The following is a 25,997-nucleotide window of genomic DNA, read 5'->3' on the forward strand; positions in this document are numbered from 1 at the left end:
AGACCTTTAATGGAGTGAATATTGTGCTACATTTTCTGATTGTACATTCATTCACAGGGGACATTTTATATGTTCCTGCATGCGTACTAAAAAATTTCATTTTTCCAATTCCATTTTTTGCAATGAATATGGCTACAAACGGGGCCCAGCTATAGAGCGATTATAACAGTGCAAATACTGTATACCTCCTTCAAATGATAAACTCCCAAACCCTCATTTTATCCATAAAGTAGCAGACATCAGTTAAGCAAAGGACAACATGGAGTATAGAATGTGTTTCTGTAGTTCTATTAGATATCAGTTCTCTAATATCGACCTTCCTGTGTTCCCAGGGAAAGACTTGAGGTTTTTGGATGCTTTACCATGATTCTTTCTTCAGGACAAACATCAGTTTCTGGTTGATGGTCAGCAAGAAGAATGGCTTGAGGTCCAGTGAAACCTCAACATCCATAGGTTATAAGAAAAGGAGGGCGTCTATTTGGCATTGTCATTTGTGGATCCTAGATTCTTGACCTAGTTACACAGAATCCAAGTAAATATTCCATCAAAATTCTTAGTAGTAGGAGCCACCAAAAGCATATATATATATCACCAAAACTAGATAGGGTTGTTGAAGCTAAGAAGAGCATGCTGCCAGGAACTGGACATAGATCTTTCATGAGAGACACAGCTAGAGCATGTCAAATACAGAAGTGAATGCTAGTGGCAAACCAGGGAACTGAAAATGGACCTCATGTTTGTAGATGTTTAGAAAAGATTACAAGAGCTGAATGGACTTTCAACCCCATAAGAACAGCAATTCATCTAAGCAGAGCTTTCTGGTACTAAACCAATATTCAAAGACTGTGTATGGACAGGCCTATGGCTCCAACTCCATTGGTAGAAGAGGATGGCCTTGTTGGGCCCCAATGGATTGAGAAGCCCTTGCTCCTCCCTAGGTTTGCCTCCCAGTTCAAGGGAATGTCAAGGTGCAGTAACGGGGGTTATAGAAGAAGGTTAGTGGGACTGTTTAAGGATCTCAGGGACAGGAACCTGGGAAAGGAAATAACATTTGAAATGTAAATATAAAAATATCCAATTAGAAAAAGCAATAAAAATTGCTAAAAAATAAAAAAAAATGAGAGAAAAAAAGAAAAGTTAACTGCCAGCTAATCACACCTATTGTCTCAGAAACCAAAAGGTAACTGTCAGGGAATGGTAGTCATAGTAGTACTAGTGGAAAGACTGAGATGCTGAAGTTTCAACTAGAAGCACTTCTCTCTCCCAGATGTCAGTGTCAGACACAAACTGCACTATAGGAATCCAAAGCAAGGAGGAGTTTACACTGAGCTGAGGACACAATACTTGTCTTTTCCTTCTTCCTTAGGACCTTTCTTTCTGGGAAAAATTATATAAGCCATGAGCTCTCAGGAATCAACTGGGCCCTTTCCAACACCTGGCTTTTGGAATAAAGAAATTAATGATATAAACTCTCTGACTTCAAGGAACCATAACAAGCAGGGATGTTCAGATGTTTCTGGGAAACTATCAGTTCCTGATTCCCATATGTTGAAGGCTCAGATAAAGGCTATCTCTTCAGCAAACCCACTCAACCCCTAACCAGGACTCACTGAGCTTTCCAATGGACCAAGTATTTCTTCCTTTTTTATACAAATACAGAAGGCCAGCTTCCTTCTCACCATCACTGTTTTCTTTAGTCTCTTTCTTCTCACTCCCAAATGGCTGTTTACTCTGATTTAGAGCCAATTAGTAAACCCTAGAGGTACTGAAGGAATATCTGAGAGGCAGTTGCAGTCAGGACAATACTGTGACATCACAGAAGAAACTAGGGCTCTCCAGGTTACAAGAGATTTTTCAGGGATGCCTAATGGTGATGTCACTGAGAGCTGCCATGTCCTACCTGCTAAACAGCTTTCCTTACATTGACCAGATTCGACAGTGCCTTTTCCAGGTTTGTCTCCTGTCACACAGTGGAAACCTTTATGTACTCCATCTCTCTAAAGCTGGAGACTTCTCTCTGCTTCACTAGTGGTTACATGTTCTGAGTGGAGAAATTTAGACAGGGGCTTGGCATGGGTAGTAAAGATTTAGGAACATGGAGTGTAGTAGATTTTTCTAGAGAATATTTTTATTCTGTATGTCACAGGTGTGACATACCGTTCAATTTTCTAGGTTTTCTCTGTTTCCCAAAGTCTAGTATTTTCACTACAGACCTTTAATTTAATGAATATTGTATTTCCATTTCTTATTGTAAATTCCTTGAAAAGAGACTGTAGGCAGCTGCGACGTGCCAGGCCTCAAAGTTGGCGCTGGTTTCTGCCTTCCACCCTCCCAATGGTGAGCTCTCCTTGTAGTAAACTAGTCCTTATATGGCTATGCCTGCCTGGCCTGCTGGCTTCCACATAGTGACAGCCTATCTGCATGACCCACCTGGCTTGCTAGGATTGGCCAGCACTAGCTTTTTAAGTGTGGTGGGGGGTCCCATGGGGTCAGAAGATTGTATCAAGGGTCATGAGTAAAACTGCCTGAAGAAGATCTTCACTATTCATGTCTTCCTCGCTGGTCGAAGTTGGGCACGGCAAGTTGTGGCTTGTACAGGGACCTCCTGAGATCAGAACTTCTTGCAGTGAGGATGGCACTGGAAAGTTCCCAAGGTAAGGTGGGGCCATAAGGACCATGGGAAAAAAGCAGCTATAAATTCTCAAGGTAGTTAACAAGAATGTTCGCGATAGCAGCGAACAGAAAGTAGGAAGACGCCTGGTGAATTTATCCGGAGAAGTGTAGAAAATTTTTGTAATGGGGACCTCACAGTCTCATCCAATTTTTCTGGCTCTTCCAGAGCTGTTTGAGCATAAGAAACTAAAAATAAAAAGGAGCACCTTAGAGAGTTTTTTGAGCGAATGCCAAGTCATTGCCCCCTGGTTCACATCTCAGATAATCAGTAAGATTATCTTGCCACAGTAAGTGGCAAGTTGGGAAAAACTAGGGAAAGACCTTGATTTTGCCTGGGAACAGGGGACTCTAAGACCCGGGGTCCATCCAGTGTGGTGCTTAGTGCGTAGTTGCCTTGAGGATCAAAAATGTTTTCAGGCAAATATAGAGAAGGGGCAAGCTGCCCTAGAAATGCTTCAAGAGGAGAGGTCAGAAAAGCAGGGAAGCACAAAGGAGACAGACTCAGAAAAGACAGATGCAGAGGAAGAAACAGACGAAACAGAGTCAGAAGAAGAGCTACAAGTGTTGATAGATCAAATGAGGAAACATTCTCTAAGGAATAGACAGAAGAAGAAAAAGAAAAAGCCTAAAATGTTGGAGGAACTTCCTGGGTGGTTCCTCTCAGCTCCTCCTCCCTGCAATGTTGTAGAGGGAGGAAATAGAGTTTCGGGTGCAGGGCGCCCTCCTGTGGTGAATAACGGTACTGAGCATGCGCAGGCTTTGCACCTGGCATCAGTTGGCTGATAATATGCTAATGAGGGAGCAGCACCATGCTAATGAGGTAATTCATGCTCCACCAATCCCTGAAGGACAATCAGCATAGCCTCAGCTGCTGTCTATATAAGGCGAGCATTCTTGATGCTTGAGGTCTCCCTGTCCCTGTTCAAGGGAGCTGTACAGTAAAGGCTTGTTTGCAGAAGAATCCTGTTGCCGTGCGTAGTTTTTGCTGGCAAGACATTGGGCGTGCGACAAACGGGTAGTACATTCTGCCAAGAAGTGTGGAAGCCAGTCCACACAGAACTGCATCTGGCCTATCCTGTTTATGTGGATGCTGATCAACAAAGGTATCATGAGCCTTTAGACTTTAAGGTGATCAAGTCCCTGATGGAATCAGTAGGACGTATGGAATTATGGCCTCACTTACCATACCTCAGGTTGAGGTCTTACACAGATTTTGCATGACTCCTAGTGATTGGATTAAACTTGCTTGGGCCTGTCTTAGTCTGGGACAGTATTTGGACTGGTGAGCTTTTCTTATTGAGTTTGCCAATGAACAGGCTGCAGCTAACTTGGTAGTGAGGGGGGGGGGGTGCGGCCAGATGCCTGGGATAGAGATATGCTGCTGGGTCAGGGACGCTTTGGCAATGCTCAGACAGGGTATCCAGGACAGGTTTCCCAGCAGATTAATGAAGTTGAAACAAAGGCATGAAAATCCTTACTTAATAATGGAGAAGTGAGGGGAAACCTCATCAAGATCCTTCAAGGACCTATGGAGCCATTCTCTGACTTTGTATCCCGATTAGTGGAAGCAGCGGGAAGAGTCTTAGGCGACCCCGATCCTGCTAGGCCCTTGATTAAACAGTTGAACAATGAACAGTCACAAAGGAATGTCGAGCCGCTATCACTCCTTACAAGAACAAGGGACTGGAGGCTTGGATGAAGGTCTGTAGAGAAATAGGGGGACCTGTGACTAAAGCTGGACGTGCGGCTGCACTTATGGCGATGATGCAGAGAAAAGGAGGAAACTCAGGAGTGTGTGTTAAGTGCCGTCAACAGCAGTGCCTAAAAAGGCAATGTCCAGAAAGGAGAAGTCTATGCAGTATAGGAAGTTGCCAACGTCCGAGGCAACAAGGGCTGTGCCCCAAGTGCAAAAAGGGGAACCATTAGGCTCATGAGTACTACTTGGTAAAAGACATCAATGGGCAGCCTCTTAGCTCGGGTTTTGGTGGAAAAGGTCAAAAAATGGTCAGCCGGGTCCACGACCCCAGGGCCCACAAATATATGGGGCAGTCGAGAATCAGGATGTAGAACAGAGTCACAAGAGATGGCCGTACCTTCGCCATCTGAGGGGAAAGGAGAGTCACTAAAGGCTCTGCAGGACTGGACCTCTGCTCCACCGCCAGACTTGAACTAACTCCTTGGATGGGCATCCAGTTGACAGAAACTGATTTTAAAGGACCCCTTGAACCTGGCACATTAGGGCTACTTATAGGGAGATCATCTACAGATTTAAAAGGACTACATCTCCATCCAGGAGTTATTGACCCAGATTACACAGGGGTAGTCAAGATCATGGGAGAGTCACCGAAAGGGATTACTGCCATTTCCCCTGGGGACAGAATAGCCCAAATATTACTTTGCCTAGCCTTCATGGAAGATTTGTAGCCCAGTCTAGAGAGAGGGGAGAGAATGGTTTCAGTTCCACAGGCTCCGACCATAAATTTTTAGACTTGGGTTTAAACCAACGCCCAGTAATGAAGCTAAGGGTAGATGGTAAAAGGATCCCAGGACTGTTGGATACAGGGGCCGATAGAAGTATAATAGCTAAGAAAGATTGACCCTCTGGATGGCCAGTACAGGCCTCATCTCAAACATTACAAGGTCTCGGTTATGCAAGAGCTCCTCATATGAGTGCAAGACAACTGAGTTGGAGAGATCACGAAGTGCATTCAGGAGTTATGCAACCCTATGTGTTGGATTTGCCCATTTCCCTTTCGGGGAGTGATTTGCTAAAAGATATGGGTTTCAAATTGACCACTGAGTATTCTGAAACTTCACTAAAGATTATGAAACATGCGGGCTATTTTCCCAGTAAAGGAATAGGGAAACACCTGCAGGGAAGGACTAGCCCTATAGCTGCCCAACAGAGAGAAAGGAATCAGGACCTGGGTTTTCCTTGGGGCCGCTGAGGAAGGGTTCCCATTACATGGAAAACAGAGGAGCCGGTTTGGGTTCCTCAGTGGCTGCTTTATTCTGAGAAGCTTGCCACAGCTAAAGCTGGCTAAAAACCATAAAAAACCACCAGTATTACCTTGGAATATCCCAATATGTGTGATTAAAAAAAAGTCAGGGAAATGGAGACTGTTGCATGATTTACGAGTTATTAATCAACAGATGCAAATCATGGGCTCAGTGCAATGCAGGCTTCCTCTTTTATCCTCTCTGCCAGACTGTTGACCTGTTGTAGTGATTGATATAAAAGATTGCTCCATACCTCTTTGTCCAAGGGATAGTGAAAGGTTTGCTTTTACTGTTCCATCATGCCATCATGAAGAACCTGAGCAACGATATGAATGGGTAGTTTTACCACAGGGTATGGCCAATAGCCCTCCTATGTGTCAAATTTTTGGGGGCAACGCCATTGCCCTAATAAGACAGAGGTTTCCTGTGCTGAGATGCATCCATTTTATGGATGATATCCTTTTAACTTCAAAGAATGAAGAGATTTTAGATTTAGCATATGGAAATTTAGTTAATTTGCTAGAAGGTAGGGGATTGATTATTGCCCCGGAAAAGGTACAAAATGGCAGTCTTGTAAATTATTTAAGAGCAAAAGTAAGTCCTTATACCATTATCCCCCAGAAGGTTGAATTGAGGAAAGATAATCCTAAGACTCTTAATGATTTTCAAAAACCACTAGGCGATATTATTTGGGTCATATATTATTTAAAATTACCAAATTATTAATTAAAACCATTGTATAATACTTTAGTTGGGGATTCGGCCTTGGGATCTCCTAGACAATTGACTGATGAATCAAGGGAAGCTTTAAAGAAGGTTGAAAAAGTATTACAAGGCACAATTTTACATCGATGGAAGGAGGGTGCAGACATTGTGCTATGCATTCCAGACACCTACATGCAGCCCACAGGATTGTTGTGGCAAGATGGCCCTCTGCTTTGTGTTTATCCCAAGGCTTCTCCAGCTAGATCAGTAGAGTATTATCCTACAGCAGTTGCATGTTTAGCCCTGAATGGGATCCAGCAGTGCATACAATTTTTTGGTGTTTCCCCAACCTCGATCATAGTGCCCTATACAGGTCAGCAGATGAAGATCTTGTGTAGGACTGTGGATTCTTGGGCTATATTATGCTGTGGATTCCATGGAGAGATAGATAATCATTATCCAGAACACTCTTTGCTGTCCTTCTTCAAAGAACATTCTGTGATCTTTCTATGGTTACCTCCAGTGTTCCTATACAGGGGGCGCCAAACATTTTTTACAGATGGATCCAAAAATGGCTGTGGAGCTTATGTGATTAACAATCAAGAGCCAATTTTGTGTCAATATCAACCCGGCTCTCCACAAATAATTGAACTCAAAATTGTTCCTTTGCCTTTAATTTGCTCTCTGATTCATCATATTTGTTAATGCAGTTAAGATATTAGAAGTGGCTGGCCCTATTAAAATTAGCAGCACGGTATGCCAGCTGCTGAGGGAACTTCAGGAATTGATCTGGAAAAGAGGTCACAAGTTTTTTGTCCAACATATTAGAGCTCATAAAGGTTTGCCTGCTCCTCTCAGTGAGTGAAATGATCTTGTGGATAGATGTACCCGAATGGAGTTCATCTTCTTAAGCTCATCATTGGATCAAGCACGACAATCTCATCAACAATATCATGTGCCTACTAAGACCTTAGAGCAGAAGTTTCATCTGTCTTGAGCAGATGCTCGACCGATAGATTTAGGATGTCAACAGTGTATCACTTTTCACCATGGACCTAGTGTCGGGGTTAATCCTAGAGGCCTCTTGCCCCTAAAGATTTGGCAAATGGATGTAACTCACGTATCTGGATTTGGGACTCTAAAATACATTCATGTTTCTGTGGATAGTTGTTGAGGAGTCATTCATGCTACCCCTATGAGTGGAGAAAATGCACGCAATGTTATTGGACACTGCCTATAAGCCTGGGCTGCTTGGGGAAAGCCTCAACACTTAAAAACTGATAATGGCCCAGCATAAACTGCCAAATCTTTCAAATCCTTTTATAAACAGGTGGATGTGCATTTGAGCCATGGCCTGCCTTATAATCCCCAACGTCAAGGTTTTGTTGAGCAAGCACATCGTACCTGAAGGAATGCGTAATTAAACAAAAAGGGGGAATAGGCCATGGTAGAACCCCAAGGGAACAAATATCCTTAGCCCTTTTTACTCTTATTTTTTTTTAATTTTGGATGATGATGGCCTTTCTGCCGCTGACCGACATCAGTGTCGGGCGGGCACATTGAAAGGTTATGTGAAATGAAAAGACATGATCACTGGCTTGTGGCATGGGCCAGATCCCGTGTTGGCATGGGCAAGAGTGTCTGTTTGTGTGTTTCCTCAGGACCAGCAAGATCCGTTGTGGGTCCCTGAAATATTGACCAGGAAGTACAACAAGAATGAAGATCCTGCTGCTGCTCACACTTCTCGGTGTGACCCAAATGCTGGTCCAAATGGAACCCCTGTGGGGGATATTATCGGTGTTCCCGAGACTCATGCCGATACATCATGACTTTTACGTCCACTCCTCTACTTTGTCTAAACAGTTGTCAATTTATCTTCTAGGTAATTGGACAGGAGAATTCGATTTCTTAATGGATCAGCTACCTGTAGCCATCATGACCGTGAACTCCACACGTGCAGATGCTAGACTGGCTATGGGATTGTCATCTTGGATTGAGGCTGCTATGAATCATCTGAGGGAGTGGGCAGGTATGGGAACCCTAGCTTGACTCTTGCTGCTGGTCTCCCTAGTGCGCCTGTGGTGTCTCTGTTGAATGAGGTTTGTTCAGAGGCGGCACGAGTTTATGGTGGTACAGGTACTTGCAGCCATTAAATCAGGACAGTCCCCTCAAGCCTGGCTTACGGTCATTCAGAAGACCTTGTTGTACCTCACGCCTGAGTATGTATGAGTGACCCTGCCCAGTGATGGGCAACCTCCCTTCTACCTAAGGCATGGGACCTTGTGGGAGACGAGGTGTCCTAAGACTGCTTTAATGAACAGATGATCCTAAGACGGTTGGATGGGTTGCCACGCTCAGGGGTGCTTTTGCCTGCTTGATTAATTAAACAATAAGGGGGAACTATAGGCAGTTGCGATATGGTACGCCTCAAAGATGGTGCTGGTTTCCATCTTCCACCCTCCCAATGGTGCGTGCTCCTTGTAGTAAGGAAGTCCTTAATTGGCTATGCCTGCCTGGCCTCCCAGCTTCCGCATAGTGAGAGACGATCTTCATGACGCACATAGCTTGCTGGGATTGGCCAGCAGTAGCTATTTAAGTGTGCTCCGGGGTTTCTAAGGGGGCAGAAGATTGTATCAAGGTTCCTGAATAAAACTGCTTGAAGAAGATTTTTGTTGGTCCTGTCTTCCTTGCTGGACGAGTTAGGGTCTTGGCATGGGTAGAAAAGATTTAGGAACATGGAGTGTACGATATTCTTCTAGATAATATTTTTATTCTATATGTCACAGGTTCATTCTTGTGACATACAGTTCAATTTTCTAGGGTTTCCCTGTTTCTTAAAGTCAGTATTTTCCCTACTGACCTTGAATAGGATGAATATTGTATTTCAATTTCTTATTGTAAGTTCCTTGATAAGGGACTTTGTAAATATTCCTCAATGTGTACTCAAAAAAATTTTTTTTCCAATTCCATTTTCTGCAATGATTTTGGTCACAAGTGGGTCCAGCTATAGAGTGAGTATAACAGTGTAAATACTGTGTAGCTACTTCAAATGATAAACTCCCAAATCCTTATTTTATCGAAAAATTACCAGACATCAGGAAAGCAAAGGATAACATGGACTATTGAGTTAGGTTTCTTATCCCATTTGATATTAGTACTACACTATGTAGCTTCCAGTATTCCCACGGCCAGAGTTGGGGGTTTAGGATGTTTTACCATGATTCTTTGTTCAGGCCAATCCTAAGATGCTGGATGATGTGCAGGGAGAAACGTGGCTTGAGGAGAAGTTAAATATCTACTTCAATAGGTTCACAAAAACAAGAGGGAGTCTATTTGAAATTGTCATTTGTGAATTCTACATTCTTGACATAGTTGGGCAGAATCCATGTTAACATTCCACTTAACCACATAGGTGTAGGAGCCACCAAAATCATATGTTTACTGTAGAGGGCCGCAATAACATTCACCACCACTAGATGGCACTGGCTTCCTCTGCGCCCCACGAGGAAGGCCGAGCTAGACAAGATGGCGCTGGCCTTCACCGAGGCAGCTGATTTCCTTTCAGGTAGTTAACTGTGTGCGCATGTGCAAGAGTGCCTTCGTGCCAGGTCTTTGCCCACTCCGGGGCGTGCCTGATGAGATCATGGGTAAGCGACCAATCAGGTGTGGATGTGCCTCGCTAGGGTGTATATAAGCGTGCCATGCTGGCACGCGGGGCTTCCTCCTTAAGATATCAGTAAAGTTTGGTCGCAGCTAGGATTCCTATGTCCACACGTGTTTTCTTGCTGGCGAGGTCGCACGTGGGACAGTGTACATCAGCCAACCAAACTAGATAAGATTTATGAAGGTAAGAAGTGCATTCTGCCAGGAACCTGAAGAAGTTATTTCCTGAGAGACACAGATACAGTATGTCAAATACAGAAGTGAATGCTAGTAGCAAACCAGTGAACTGAAAACGGAACTCTTGTTGGTAGATTTTGAAAAAGGATTAGAAGAGCTGAAGGTACTTTCAACACCTTAAGAACAACAATGCCAGTGAACCAGAGCTTCTCATACTATACCAATATACAGAGAAAGGACATGGACTGAGCTATGGCTCCAAATGCACATGTGGCCGACTATGGCCTTTTTGGGCAACATTGGAAAGAGAAGCCCTTGTCCTCCCTTGTACATCTTTCAGTTCAAGGGAATGTCATGCGGGAGAAAGGCTGGTGTGAGAAGAAGGAAATGGGAATGGGTAAGGATCTTATGGACAGGAAACTGGGAAAGGAAATTATATTTGAAATGTAAATATTGAAACATCCAGTTAAAAAAAAAGCAGTAAAATTTGCTAAAAAATAAAACAAAAATGAAAGTTATAAAAAAAAAGAAAAAGCTACCAAGTAATCACACATATTGACTGGTGAATCTGAAGTGGTGTTCAGAGTAATACTAGTGGAAAGACTGAGATGATGAAGTCTCAACTAGAAGCACTTCTCTCTCCCAGATATCAGTGTCAGACACAAACTGCACTATAGGTATCCAAAGCATGATGCATTTACACTGAGCTGAGGAGACAATACTTGTCTTTGCTTTGTTTCTTTGGACCTTTTTCTTCAGGGCAAAAAGAGTAAAGCCATGAGCTCTGAGGGGAACAGCTGTGCCCTTCCCAACAACTGGCTTTTGGAATGAAGAAACTGATTATATGAACTCTCTGACTTCCAGGAACCACATCAAGCAGGGAAGTCCAGATGATTCTGAGAGGATGGCAGCTCCTGATTACCATGTGTGGAAGGCTCAGATCAAGGCTGTTTCTTCAGCGAACCCACTCAATCCGTACCCAAGACACACCAAGCTTTCCCGTGGACCACTTATTTCTTCCTTTTTTTATAGAAAGTCAGAAGTCCAGCTTCCTTCTCTTTTATCTCCCTCCCAAATGGCTGTTTAGCGGGAATAAGAGGAAAAGAGTTAACCCTAGAGATCCTCAATAAATATCCAAGAGGGGGTTGCTGTCACCATGACACTTGTGACATCACAGAAGAAGCTCGGGGTCTCCAGGATACAAGAGATTTTTCATGGAGGGCCTAATGATGATGTCACTGAGAAAGCTGCTGAACAGCTTTCCTTACATCGACCAGATTTGAGGGTGCCTTTTCCAGGAGTGTCTCCTGTGACACAGTGGAAACCTTTACATACTACATCTCTCTAAAGCTAGAGACCTCTCTTTGCTTCATTAGTACTTACATGTTTGGAATAGAGAGTGTTGGTCAGGGGCTTGGCATGGGTAAAAAGTATCTAAAAACAGGGGGTGGAGGAGATTCTTCTGGGTAATAATTCCACTCCCAGGACCATTCCTGTGACAGACAGTTCAAGTTTCTAGGTTTTCTCTGTTTCCCAAAGTCCAATATTTTCCCTCCAGACGTTTAGTTGAATGAATATTGTATTACATTTTCTTATTGTACATTCTTTGAAAGAGGACTTTATATATATTCCTGAATGTGAACTCAAAAATTCTGTTTTCCAATTTTATTTTTTGCAATGATATTGGCAACAAAGTGGCCCAGCTAAAGCGTGAATATAACAATATAAATATTTTATACCTACTTCTAATGATAATCTCCCAAATCCTTATTTTATACAAAAATCACCAGCCATCAGTAAAGCAAAGGACAACATGGACCCTAGAATGTGGTTCTGAATTTCTTTTAGTCTTGAAAAATTTTGCGTAGAATGTTTTGTGGGTGTATTTGTGTCTTTATCTGTCCACTGGTGGTCCTTCCGGGCTACAGGAGTTGGCCTCTTCATGTTCCATATCACCAACGTAAGTCACATCTTAGGTCACCCATTGATTCGTGGGTACCTCCCTTATCCAGGTCTCTTTCTCTTCCTGGAGGTTTCTCCCACCTCCTCATCTCTAAAAGTTCAAGATTTCCTTTCCATCTCCTGACTATCGGGTCATATCTCCTGTCCCTTCCCACGCAGGATCCATTCTCCTCTACCTTCCTTCTCCCACCTAGTTCCTTCCCTCAATCTCCCTCCAAGACTATTTTATTCCCCATTCACCTGAGAGTCAATCATCTGCACTTGGGCCTTTCTTCTTGTTTATCTTCTTTGTATCTATGAGCTTTGTGGAGGACGTCCTGTAGTTTATGGATAATATGAACTTATTATTGAGCAATTTCAACAACCCTGCTGGATCATATTTTTATAGTAGTATGTTAACATTGAAATTTATAATTTAGTATGTGTGAATGTCAGGAGGAGCAAATTTAAGTAAAAAGCAACTTAAAACATAAATCAAAACACAGATTTTACCAGTTGACATTCTTATAATAATAATACTCTACTACCAGGAGTTATTATTGTCTCACAGGTGATTTTTTAAATGATACCAAAATTTGGCAGGCAAGTGATGCTTTTACCAAATACTTATGGATAATATGACTAAGATCAAATAAGATAAATATATTGTTTTCATTTTGATATCACTTGCAGGCATTTTTCCTCAAACATGATATATAATATAGCATTAAACATTATGGTATTAGTTTTAAATTTTAATATTTATTTTAACCTAACCTATAAAGTAACAGGCTGCCTTATGTTATTTTTGTAGACATTCAACCTCATCCTCGCTTCCTCAGTTCTTTGTTCCCTCCTGCTTTATGAACCTCACCACTTATACTAGTGTCTCTTCATTATTCTTACTTCTACATTCATATCCCACATGTTCAATATCTTCCATACCATACTCTATAAAACCCTACTTTCTAATCTCTGCGACCTATACCCGCTAAATAAACTCAAACCACCCACAGCTTCTCATAAATACAAGTATATGAAAAAGGAGATTCTATTATCCACATGAGAAAGAACACATGGTATTTGCCTTTCTGAGTCTTTGTTTCCTTACTCGGTATATTTTCTAGTTACATCCATTTTCCTGAAACCATCATAGTTTAGTTTTCCTGGGCTGAATGAAATACCATTGTGTATATTGTCACATTCTTATGTATCTACGTATCAATGAGCATTCCTTACTATTCTCAATAAAACAGCAATAGGTTTCTTTGTGAAAAATGATGAGAAAGCTCTGATAGAGAAGTCAAGATTAATTACTGACAAACTAAGAAAAAATTTCCAAAGATAAAAATTTGTGGCTATGTTAACTAGATCAGTGTATTTTAACATTAATAAAGGATGTGGTATTTATAACGTTTTAATACTAATTAAAATTGTAGAATATTCAATACTTTAGAAATGCTTATAAAATTGTCCATCACTAAGTAATATTTCCACTAAAAATTTAATCTTTTTATAAAATATTTTGGTTATATATATATATATATTCAAAATAAAGAACATTAAGAAGTTACTGTCATAAAATTCAATAACAACACCAAAGACCGGTTATATGAATTAACAACAGACTAGAAGTTATTGAAAACCTCTCCAGTTAAATTAAGAGACTTAGAAAAAAGATAGCATTTTAATAGAAGTGCACATGTCAAACAAGATACAATAAAATCCCGAAACTCTACTAAGATGGTTACTATGCATTCCTATGTGCTAAGGTTTCATCAACATGGTATATAAAGAGAAGGTATATATCAGAAAAATATATTCATGTTTAACATACTAAAACCCAAGCAGACACTTCTCTTTTTTGTTGCTTAAAAAGTATGTACAAAGCACGGATTTTGATTATAACACTAATATTTCAAAACTACCATTAAATATGCAAAGATCTTAAAACAAAACCCAGAGTTTTCAGAGCAACCATTCAAACTTAAGAAGGAAAAGAAAACATTTTAAGTACATAGATGTGCGTAATGAAGTCCCCAGCTAACCAGTAACAGACGGGTCAAATTTATTGTTCTATATATTCCATAGAATACTCTCTCCCAGTTCCTTAGCATACGTTATTGCTTATCTTTCTCTGTTTCTTATCTTCTGAGAGCAGGTGGTATTGGCCTGAAATCCACCATTCTTCATTCACAATATAAAAACCCTTTAGCTAATTACAGAAAAGCCTTCAAAGTGTATTTACATAGGTTTATTTAATACAAATTCAGCTTATAGATTAGGAGAATAGTGATGGAAAACATCTTTTCATACATACTGTTGAGGAAAGCTTGTTGTAATTTCCAAACCCAATGAGCCCATAAAGAAAATACACAATCTGGTTATTATAATTATAATCTATAAACGTGTATTGGGTAGATCTAACGTTATCATAACTTATTCCCCAACCATAAACCCCCTTGCTACATGTGCTTTCTCCAGGCCATATGGATTGTTTCCATCATTCCTTCCTCCTCTTTTTCTTCAATCCTCTCCCTTCCCCTCTTACCCTATTCTGACTCTCTACCTAACCCCACCGTCAAACCTCTAGTACCGACTTTCCCCTCCGGCTCTCAGTAATAGGCTCTAGCATTTACTGACCAGTTAAAAAGGGAAGAAGGTTCATATGTGATCACCAGAGTCCATGACAGAGGGCTAGTCCGGGGAAACCTCCTTTGACGAAGCAGATAAATATCAGGTTACAAATTGCATTTCCTGGGGGAAGAGGAAATCTGTATAATGCTTTCCATATCTATCCAGTGGATTCTGAGAAAATGGGAAATATTCTTCCTAAAGACCCAGCTATACTACACCTGATCTTATATCTGAAAAGACCTGCCATACCGCAAGGACATGTACTCCATCATGTTCCTAGTGGATTTCTTCATAATGAACAGGAAATAGAAATAACCCAGATTCCCCTCAACCAAACAATGGCTACAGACAATGTGGTTCATTTACACAATGGAATACTACGCAGCTATGAAAAATAAGGACATTGAGAAGCTGCTGTCAAGTATATGGAATGAGAAAGTCTTGTCCTGAATGAGGTAACTGAGACCCAAAATAACATGTACACATTCACTTAAAAGAGGGTATTAGCCGTAAAGTACAGAATTCACACACTACGATCTACAGAACCAAAGAGGCTAAACATGAAGAAAGACCCAAGAAAAATGCTTGAATTTCACCCAGAAGGAGGAATAAAATAATGAGGGGAGGCAGATGGAAGGAAAGGATTGGGTGGCTGAGGGGATGGGAAGGGATATGGGGTTTGAGAATCATTTCTGGGGACAGGCAGGCAAGAGGGACAGAGGGCAGGAGAATAGACTAAATCAGTGACTGTCCAGGGTGGGCGCTATCTCTATGATTATCCTGCAGTCTGCGATGGGTGAGGCTGCCCTGGCATCCATGAGGGTTACTTTAGCTGAGACTCGGTGCAGTGGGGATACGGAGACTGAAATGGTCACTTTCTGTATCCACGGAGGACCCCAGGTGGAAGGTTAAGGACACAAACACACGCCCAAAATTTTGACCCAGATATTGCCTTTTCTATAATAGACACAAGGACAGAGATGGAAGAGGAAAAGAGGGAATGGCCAAAGGATACGTGACCGGATGTGAGACTTATCCTATGGGCAGACGGCAAACCCTGACATTATTAATGGTCCTTTCTCATGTTTGCAGACGGGAGGGTAGCGTTATTGTCCTCTGCAGGCTCCACCGAGAGCCGACTGACACAGAAGCACAGACACACGGACAAATATCGTTTGGAGCTCAGTGAGTCTCACTGAAGAGCTGAGGGAAGGACTGAGAGCACCAGAAGAGAACAATGGTCCTCACGTGGGGTCACTAACCCATCGCCTGTCTGTGGATCCTGTTCTCCTACCCGGCTGCGTTTTCAGGACCTGGTGGGAGACGATGAATCTCGTCCTGCAGAGACTTGATGTGCCAGGGGAGAGGGTGCACCCAGAGGGGTCCTCCACTCTCTCAGAGAAGAAGGGGGGAGGGTAGGAGAAGGGACTGTAAATGGTGGGACCCTGGAGGGGTGTGGTGACAGGGCCGCATTCAGAGTGTTACCTGGTGAATAGATACAACCATTCTAGCAAGGGCATGACATCATGGGGATGGGGCAGGACATCATGGTTATGGGGCATGACATCATATCGGTGGGGGAATGATATCATAGGGATGGGGGCATGACATCATGAATCTTAAGAGAAAATAGATGAAACTAAAAGAAAGAAAGCAGCCCGACAGGGAGCTGAGACCTAGAGACGCAAACATGGCGGCGTTTACCTATGGATGGTATCGGCCATGAATCTTATTCTATCTACGATCCACACATGCAGAGAGGACACAGGAAAGGAGAAGGCCCGTGAGGGGGAAAGCATCGACCTCTCTGAAAGGAAAACTGGAACAGATTCTGTGGGTGAGTGAGGACGACTGAGGACATGAGCGGAAGGTCGGTGGGGACGATGGAGGGAGAGCGCGGTGCAGAGAGAACCGGCCAGAATTAGGGGACACACGGGTTAATGCAGAAACACGATGGATGCGCTGGTTAGTTCATGGTGTCTAGAGGGCAAACTCCGGAGGATTTAATCTGACAGAGATCGCAGAGTCGGAACATGCAATCCTTTGAAATCGAGCAAGTGGGACCTCAGGGTGGGGATGGGGCACACTCAGTGGAGTCGGTTTCTGAGGAGGTCACATGGAGATCCCTGAACAGCAGCCCGAGGCTGGGACAGAGTTTATAAAGATATAGCAAATGAGGCCTTCCTGGTACCTTAAGCCTCCATCGATGTAAATGCACAAGAAAACCCCTTCCCCCTCTCCAAGGTTTGTGTAGCCCTCGTTCACCCTCAGTAAAATATATGCACACAACCATAGCATGTCCCTGAACACCTTCTAACAGTGCTGTGACACGGAAATCCTTGGAGCAACCCCCAACTCACTTGCAGGCAGAACAAGATTCTGTTGACCGACTGGTTCCTGGTCCCTCTTCATCCATTCACACCTGTTGTGCGCCTGGACACTCTAGGAAGGAGACAAGAGATGAGTGTATGTGTGTGTGTGTGTGTGTGTGTGTGTGTGTGTGTATGTGTGTTTGTGTGTGTGCATATGTGTGTTTGTGTGTGTGTGTCTCGTCTGTGTCTGCGTGTATCTGTATATTGGTTATCGTCTGTGTGTCTGTGTTTGTGTATATGTGTGTGTATGTGTTTGTGAGTGTGTCTTTGTGTGGGTCTGTATGTGTCTCTGTGTTTATGTGTCTCTCTGTGTGTGTATACGTGTGTGTCTGTGTGTTTGTGTATGTGTGTCTGTGTCTGCGTGTTTGTCTGTGCCTGTCTGTCTGTGTCTCTCTGTGTGTATGTCTGTTTCTCTAACTGTCTAGGTCTCTTTGTGTGTGTTCCTGTGTATCTGTGTGTGTGTGTGTGTGTATATGTGTGTGCATGTGTGTGTGTATGTGTGTTAATCATGCATAAGCTAAGCATCCTCACACACAGACTGTCTGGATTGCTTTTCTTCTGGAAGGTTGGCGAATCTTTCTCTTGTCCTAAGAAAAGACCACCTTGGTTCTCAACTCTCTCTGTGAAGTCATGACAGGTTGAGTGATTTTCATGTATGAGGAGTCTGTCTTTGTGAAAATTGCTTTCATGGATACAATAAACCTTGAAAAACACATTTCAACATTTACTTACCATAGTCTGTGATCCCTTGGGGGGATTACTCCATTATTATTATTATTATTATTATTATTATTATTATTATTATTATTATTATTACAGGATTATTCCATTATATTGTTATCTCCATTGTTAACAGTGTTGAAGTTCACTGAAGGCAGGAAGAAAGATTTTGTTTCATGTGGGTCCCATTGGACGGCCATGTTTTGGTTCTTGAAACTGAAAGTTTTATTTTCATGTTCCCAAGAGCAAATACATGCAAGGACAGAAAGTTCCTTGGTCTTCTACATGAGAGTGACACCCTCACGTAGTCCTCTGATCTATTTGAGAAACAGAATTTAGACAAGCAATGAAAAGGTTGGTGACCAAAGACCCAAGTTAGGGAGACATAAGACAGTTTTTCACAATGTTTCGGGCTTTGGGGATTGGTAGACATTCCATAACCATCTTTTCATTCATAGCAGGAATAGTCAAAATTATTAAATAATAGTAGGCAGAAAATTTTAACAACATGTGTGTGCTGGCTAATTTAAATTCCCATATTTCATCTCTAGAACATTATATATTCTCTTTCAGGTTCTTCTTGAAATTCTTTGAAGACGTGAAAACCGGTATGTGTTTATGTGTTCACATTCATAAAGCATGGCCGTCGCTCTAGTGATGGACAGACGACACGACTGTCAAGAGGCAAACTGACATTCTTGCAAAAGAAATAAATCTTCAACTTCATGGAGGGAGTTTCATTCTTAGGTGCAGAAGTTTAAAATCCCCTGAGAAAGCTTCCTACAGCTACCGTTTCCTATATGTGGTAATATCCTAGGATGTGGGTTTGTTCTTTGCATTTTGTTTCAAGATCTACAAGAAAGTTTTGACTGCTTGTACTATTTGGAGATGTTGTCTTTTATCTTTTCTATAGATGGATTCTGGGTTGTAGACTCTCAGGCGTTTTCTGATCCATCCCTCACAGTAAGGGCTGCAAGTGAGATGAGTCTTCTTCAGGAATAAAGGAGAGAAGACAGATAAGGTAATAGATGAATCCCTGATGTATTTATACCTGTGAATCTGAGATGACTGTTGTCATCAACCTGTATATATAAACTTTAACTTTACAACAAAGTACACTCACATGAGTTTAAACCTTTGTACTTTTCATTGTGTAAATATTTGCAATAAAGAGAGCTTTCAAAGTGATAAAGTTGTGTGATGTGTGTAACTCATTTAATAGATTCTCTTGTATAACTAATAGAATATATAAATGGTTTTCCTTCATGTTGAATGTAATGAAGACAGTGTCTCTTCTAACAATATATGTTGTAATTCTGGCCTCTATAAAATTGAATATGTGCATATCTTGCCTAAACCTCCACCACAATTACTTATGGGATACTCCTTATACTTACTCAGTGATTTTTCCTAAATATTGACTTTAAAATGCATTTAGCAGAATAGATATTGAGGAGGATGGAGGGAGGGAGGAAACTGAATGGGAGGGAAGGTAGGGAAGGGAGTGGACTTTGGAGGAATCAGCTGTAGGGAAAGCAGGGAAAAGGGAATGGAAATCACAAGTGTTGGGTGCGCATCTCTAGAACGTGCAAGAGAACAGGGAAAGGTGAATCCCCAGGGTGTCTATTGGGGTGACTCTAGCAGTGGGGATACAGATCCTTAACTGTCCACTTCTGTAGCCAGGCATGATTCCCAGTGATGTGACAAGGACAAATCCCACCCACAAAACCTTCAATCCAAAGTGAACACAGCCTACAAAATCTTCAGAGACAGAGATAGATAGAGCAGACATGGAAGGAACGTCCAACCAATGGTTAGCGCAGATTGAGAACTACCCTGAGGGCAATCACTGATCCCTGACACTATTAAAGATTCTCTATCGTGCTTGCAGACAGAATCGTAGCATAACTGTCCTCTAAGTGACTCCACCCAACTGCTGAGAGAAACAAGTGTAAAGATTCACCACCAAACATTAGCTGGAGCTTGGGGAGTCTTTCAAAAAAAAAAAAAAACAGGTGAAGAATCGAGGCCCAGATGGTTTGACGGATTCCACAGGAAGACTATAGAGTCAACTCACGGGGACTCTTGGGGTTTGCCAAAGACTGAACAACCAACCAGAGAGTGAACGTGGATGGAACCTGAGCCCCCAGGACATAGGAAGGAAATGTGTAGCTTTGTCTTTTTTTTTTACGGGTTCCCCCGACAACGGGTGTTGGCGTACCCTGAAGATGGAGACCGATATTGGGATGAAAAGTGAGTAAATAAATAAATGAATTTTAAAGACACAGATGTCCCATCTACAGACAACATGTTTTGGGAAAGCCCATTTCTAGTTGTTCGGTACCCACATGAAGACAAAGCCTGTGGAGGGCCTATGCCCTTAGAGGCCATAATCCCTTTCATTCTGTTCTTCCATCAGAGTACCCAAGCTCCACCCGTGGTTTGGATAGTGGGTTTCTGCTTCTGTCTGAGTCAGCACCTTAGTGGGGTCTCTCAGAGGGAAACCATGATAGACTCCTGTCTGCAAGCATAACAGAGCGTCATTAATAGTGTCAGGGATCGGTTCTCATCCATGGGGTGGGTCTCAATCTGCACTAACCATTGGTGGATCATTCCTCACTCTCTGCTCTATGCACGGCCCCTGTATGTCCTGTGGTCAGAATAAATTTTGGGTCTAAAGTTGGTGTCTCTATCACTCCATTTTGGTTGCTCTCTGGTTCCAGGAGATGGCTTCTTCAGGTCCATATCACTGAGGCTGTGAGTCTAGGCTAAGGAAACACCCATGATACATGGGCATCTCTTACCCCAACTCTCTGCCTCTTTCTGGATGTGACCTCTACCTCCCCACCCCGTCCATCTAGGCTGCTGTGTCTGGCCTCAGTAGCAGAGGGTGTGATCACAGAGACTGGATATGCAAGGTGAGGAGATACCCGTGGGGTCCCCTCCTGCTCAGAGGAGAAAGGGCTGAGGGAAGGATTGTGAGAGGGGTGGACTGGAGGGGGGCAATGTGCAGCATGTAAAGTGCATAAATAAACAAATAACTATGAAAATAACTAAGTCTACTTGAAGGTAAGAAGCAGGTGTGTGTATGTGTGTGTGTGTGTGTGTGTGTGTGTTGGTTTATGTAACTAACTAAACTTGAAGGTAAGAATAGGTGTGTGTGTGTTTGTAAGTAAGTAAACTTGAAGATAAGAACAGTTGTGCGTGTGTCTGTGTGTGAGTTTGTGTGTTTTTCTGTGTGTATGTGAGTTTGTGTGAATATATATATATAATATATATATATTATATATATATATGAAGGTAAGAAGCTGGTGGGTGTGTGTTTAATATTAAATTATCACATTTGAGAAAACAGTGGTCTATGCAGAAGACGGGACAGCTTAGGCACTATACTTACAAAAAATGGCGTTTGCGGAAGATGAAGAAATGATTCATTGATTAATAGCATTATCTGTTCTTCTAGAGGACCCGGGGCCGATCCACAGCTCCCGAGTGACAGCTCACAAGTGGCTGTCATTTCAGCATCACGGAATCTCACACCCTCTTCAACCTCCTGGACACTAGGCATGAATGTGCTGCACACGTGAACAAGGAGGTAAAACTCTTACATATGTACAACAAAAAATATAAAAACAGAAGAGCAGTTCCTGGTTGACCTAATTTGATTTTCGTGAATATTCATAGTGATGATCACAGTCAAATAAACACTTTATTGATCTATAGTGCAATCAAAGCCACTAAACGTTAATGATCACATGAGTCACTTAAAATTTATTTATTTAAAAATTTGCAATAAAAATATGCAGTCATTAAATTAAAATTTTATTAATATACAAATTAATAAACTTTGTTATTCTCATAGAGAGCTGAAAATAATACTTTCCACATATTTGTTTGGCTTCCATAAATATTGCAATTTGTGGTTAGTTTGTTGTTGATTTTTGTAGGAGTTCATTTCCAGTTATTAGCCCATAGACTCTATAAACTCATGCAGAATACACTACAGGAACGTAGGCTCTCCTGTGTTGAATTCAGGAAGGTTGCCATCTGTTTTCCTTCTTGTCTGATCAATTTTCTCTACGTACATTTCAAGGATAATTTTGTTCTTGGATTCCTCCAGTTTTGTCAAGCTGATAGCTGATTGCTGAAAACTGGAGGATATTTAATTTTTGAATGTCATTTTTGAAGCTATTCCCTGATGTCTGCACTCTCAAGGTTGTAGATTTTCAAATGCACGGCCAAATGAACAGCTATTCAGGGACTAAACATGCCTTATAAATACTGATGTTTTGACGTTTTGAAAGAAGAAGTCAGAAAGGGATGGTGTTTGGGGTAAGGGACTCTGTGGGGAAAACAGGAAGGATGACAGCATTTGAGACATAAATGAATTAGTAAAATAAATAAATACAAAAAAATAAAGCAGAATTCAATCTATACAGGAAAGTCAGATTTAATTGATAGGAAACAGTATGGTTATATCGTAACATAATTCCTGAATTTTATATACTTTAATCAATCTAATGACTAATTCTCAAAAAATCAGAAAATTAAAAAAAAATATGTTACAAGTAACACAGTAGGTTGACCGAATCATAACAACAATGTTTCTAGAACTGTACACTTTCTAGCCCGTGTCCAATACAGAAATCCAGTTGACATTTAGTTATTGCATGTCTTACGTCATTCTATTCTGTGATAACTCATTACTATTTTTATATTCTGTGACAACACCTTTGAAGATTAATAATTACTTTGCTGTAATGTCTCTGAATTTGGATATACACAGTGGTTTTTCTCTTTTAGGTTGAGATTATACGTACTTGACACAGATACCAAAACGTGTTTCTTGCTTTGCTTATCGTAGTTAGGAGGACGCCTGTCATCTTAACAACACCCAATTACGGAGCAATGAAGTTATTTTAAATTATTTTCCTTTCATAGTTAAAGTATTTTAATGTATTTTTCTTTTGTATTTTCTTTTAAAGTAATAGAAGTAATAGGAAAATTACTTAAAGCCTATATAAAGACTGTGTGTCTCTTCAAAACTTTAGTATTTGTTTTCAGCATCTCGGTCATTTTTTTACAACATTTTGACCTGAATGGTCCTTACTGCATGTAAGTAGACTCAGAACCATGAGTCCGAGGAGAATATAATTATTGTCTTTCTGTTTGGGTGACTCATGCCTAAAACATTACTGTAGTTTTAGTGTCATGGTAATTTTTTTAATGTCTTCCATATTTTCAGCATACTTAAATGGAATTTTATTTTTGTTTAATTATACTCATAAAGAGTCAATATTATAATTTTATGTTATTTTATTTTCTTGTTGAATAGCAACCTGAATCTAATTATCTGACACTAGCTGACTTTATGTGTATTCTGTCACTTGTAAACCCACTTCAATTCCTGTATAATGTGTGCATTCAGGCATGTGTGTGTGTGTGTGTGTGTGTGTGTGTGTGTGTGTGTGTGTGTGTGTGCATGCGTGTGTGTGCGTGCGTGTGTGCATGTGTGTTTGTCACGTATGGACTGACCAAATGGTACACAAAGCAGAGACTAAAAATTCACTAACCTGAGAACTACTTAGCAGTTCCAGTCCATGCAATGAATGTACATGTACTGAGGGATATGGAATTGTAGCATAATGAGCTGAGATCATTTACAAAGAATTTCTGGATTGGGTAAGAATGGACACAGAGAATTTTCAAGGCCCCTGAGACATTAGCATGTTGTTTAAACTCTGTCCAGATGAAAACGTTTAAGTACTGGACTGATCTACTAAAGTAATTTAGTAGCAAGCAAACTTTACAATTGTTTGCAATTAAACATGGTGGGGAATAAAGAGAACACTCTAAAACAAAGTTATGTTTCTTAAGTTTGTTTCAAGACAGCAAGAAAGAGCAAAGTGGTTTTGTTTTCGTTCTTTCACAGACTTTGTACCTTTTTGAAAGAGCACTTTGGGATCCTTAATTACCTATTTATTATCAGAACTTTCTTCTGACCCAGAGTCCTTCTCAGTGCTGCCTTGACTTCGTGGTTCCTTAAGCTATAGATGATGGGGTTCAGCATGGATGTCACTGTGGTATGGAAGATGACCAAGAATTTATCAACTCCTTGTGGGTGGTTAGATTTGGGCCTCAAGTAGTTTTGTCCCAACCCTACAAGGCAACCTATTCCCCATGAAACAATTGCCAAATGGGCGCATACCTCACAACTCATTTGGGTTGCATAGTGAAGCAGGGCCATATGGTGGCCAAAGGCCATGACTGCCAATAGGAAACACTCAGTTATATCAAAAAGTGTGAAGAACAACATCTGTGGGCACATCCCTCCTGAGAGACTCCTCAGATCTCACTTACACGGCTCTCCATGTCTTGGGTGTGACAGAGCCAGTGTGACCAATTTCCAGGATACATAAGTTCCCCAGAAAGAAGTGCATGGGGGTGTGTAGAGATGGACGGGTGCAGATAGCAAAGGCCATGAGAGCAGAATGAGGGTGAACAGAGGGAGCATTCTCCAGGGACCTCACAGTTCTTGGCAATTGCAAAGCATGTGACAGACAAGCCCTTTTCCTGCCACAAAGAGCAATTGACACACTTGACACTAATCTCCAGAAACACAGAGCAGTAAGCCATTAGTAGGATTCTTGCAGATGAGAGATATTGATTTTTTAGTATTTTAGAGGCTCAGTTACATCAGTCAAAGTCTTTGTCTGCAGTCACAAAAATCAAAGCTTAGAAAAGATTTTTTCTCACATAATTTCATAGCTAATACTTTCTCTCTTAACACCAGGGGATTTTTCAAAGTGTGCTAAGCATTGAGCCAAGTGTCCAAATACTTACAATAGAAGGTGGAAACATGTAGTCCTGGCACTAATGAAGCTCAGGCAGAAGGTTAACCGTGGGTTTAAGTTCAGTTTCACATGCTGCATAAGCAATCATTCAAACGAAGGAAAAGAAAACCTTGAGTGTATCTCGATTTTTACCCATTCTTATCATTAACTAGTTATCAATGTTATGCAGAAAACCTCATCAATTCACTCATCTCTATGCTTTCCTGATGACACAGGTATAGTCTCTCCAACCACCCTGTGTGTGTGTTGGGCCCCGACTATCCTCTGATTGCTATTATGAATATTCAAACCCACACTATAAAGGTATCATTTCCTCAGGACTCATCATTTTTGAAGATAAAGTAAAATCAAATAATCATTTGATAAATAAATGATTACTGGTTTTAATACATAGAATTAAATGCAAGGCACATCTCAATGTCTGCACAGTAACGAGGTCGTCAGAGAAGCTTTTTAAGATTTGTAAAGTGAGCCATGAAAGTGAAGAAGGATCAACCAAACAACACCAGACCCCTTCATGCCACAACCTTCAATATGACAGCTGGTATCTGTAACTTAATAATTCCTGTCTCTTTATAGAGCATGTTTTCTTAGCAGGAGTACTACTGTGTAGGCTTTAAATGTCTGTTTTCTTAATATTGTTCATGATATTCTATCAATCAGACTATAGATTTAAATAAAGAAAAAAGAATAAAAGATGTATTGTCTGGATATGTAGTCCAGGCTAACATGAAATTCCTAATTTCTCTCCCTCAGTCTCTTGAATGTGAGTATTCTAAGAGAAAGACATGGTGCCTGGCTTGATAGAAATTCCTTCCTATCCTCTCATATCAACATCTTAGAATTCCACCAACCAACCTGTATTTCTGTACACATAGTATCTACACAGTTCATCCCTCTTTGCTCACTTTTGCATATGGCACCTGCTGTGTGCTTGCTTGGTTACTTACATGGAAAACTGTTCAGTTCCAGCTCAGCCTTGTCTATTTCAAATATCATCCTTCTCTTCTGTCTATAGTTACACTCTGTTTTTCACAATGTGACTGCTAAAGTAGCTGTTAGCTCTGTGGTGGTGACTCCTTTTCATCTTGTTCACATTGTAGCCTTATATGGAGACTGAGTATGGACTGCAAAGTTCTTATCATTATGTTCACCATCCTCACCAATCTCTGAGCTCTCGTGTAATGAGAAGCTCCAGGGTTTAGCTTACTGTGGCTCCTTGGGGATTCTGCCTGTCCCTTCCCATTATATCTTC

General features: G+C 41.3%; 1 long non-coding RNA gene and 1 pseudogene across 1 annotated transcript; one reads left to right on the forward strand and one right to left on the reverse strand.

The window, feature by feature from the left end:
* The first annotated feature begins 2,487 nt into the window (after positions 1–2,487).
* On the forward strand, positions 2,488–8,550 carry LOC148002400 (uncharacterized). Its single transcript, XR_015633707.1, has 2 exons — positions 2,488–2,654; positions 8,261–8,550. It is a non-coding gene; the product is annotated as an uncharacterized LOC148002400 (long non-coding RNA).
* Olr1821-ps (olfactory receptor pseudogene 1821) lies at positions 24,187–24,624 on the reverse strand (annotated as a pseudogene).

This window comes from Rattus norvegicus, chromosome 11 (genome assembly GCF_021556685.1).
Source record: "Rattus norvegicus strain SHRSP/BbbUtx chromosome 11, alternate assembly SHRSP_T2T, whole genome shotgun sequence".
NCBI lineage: Eukaryota > Metazoa > Chordata > Mammalia > Rodentia > Muridae > Rattus > Rattus norvegicus.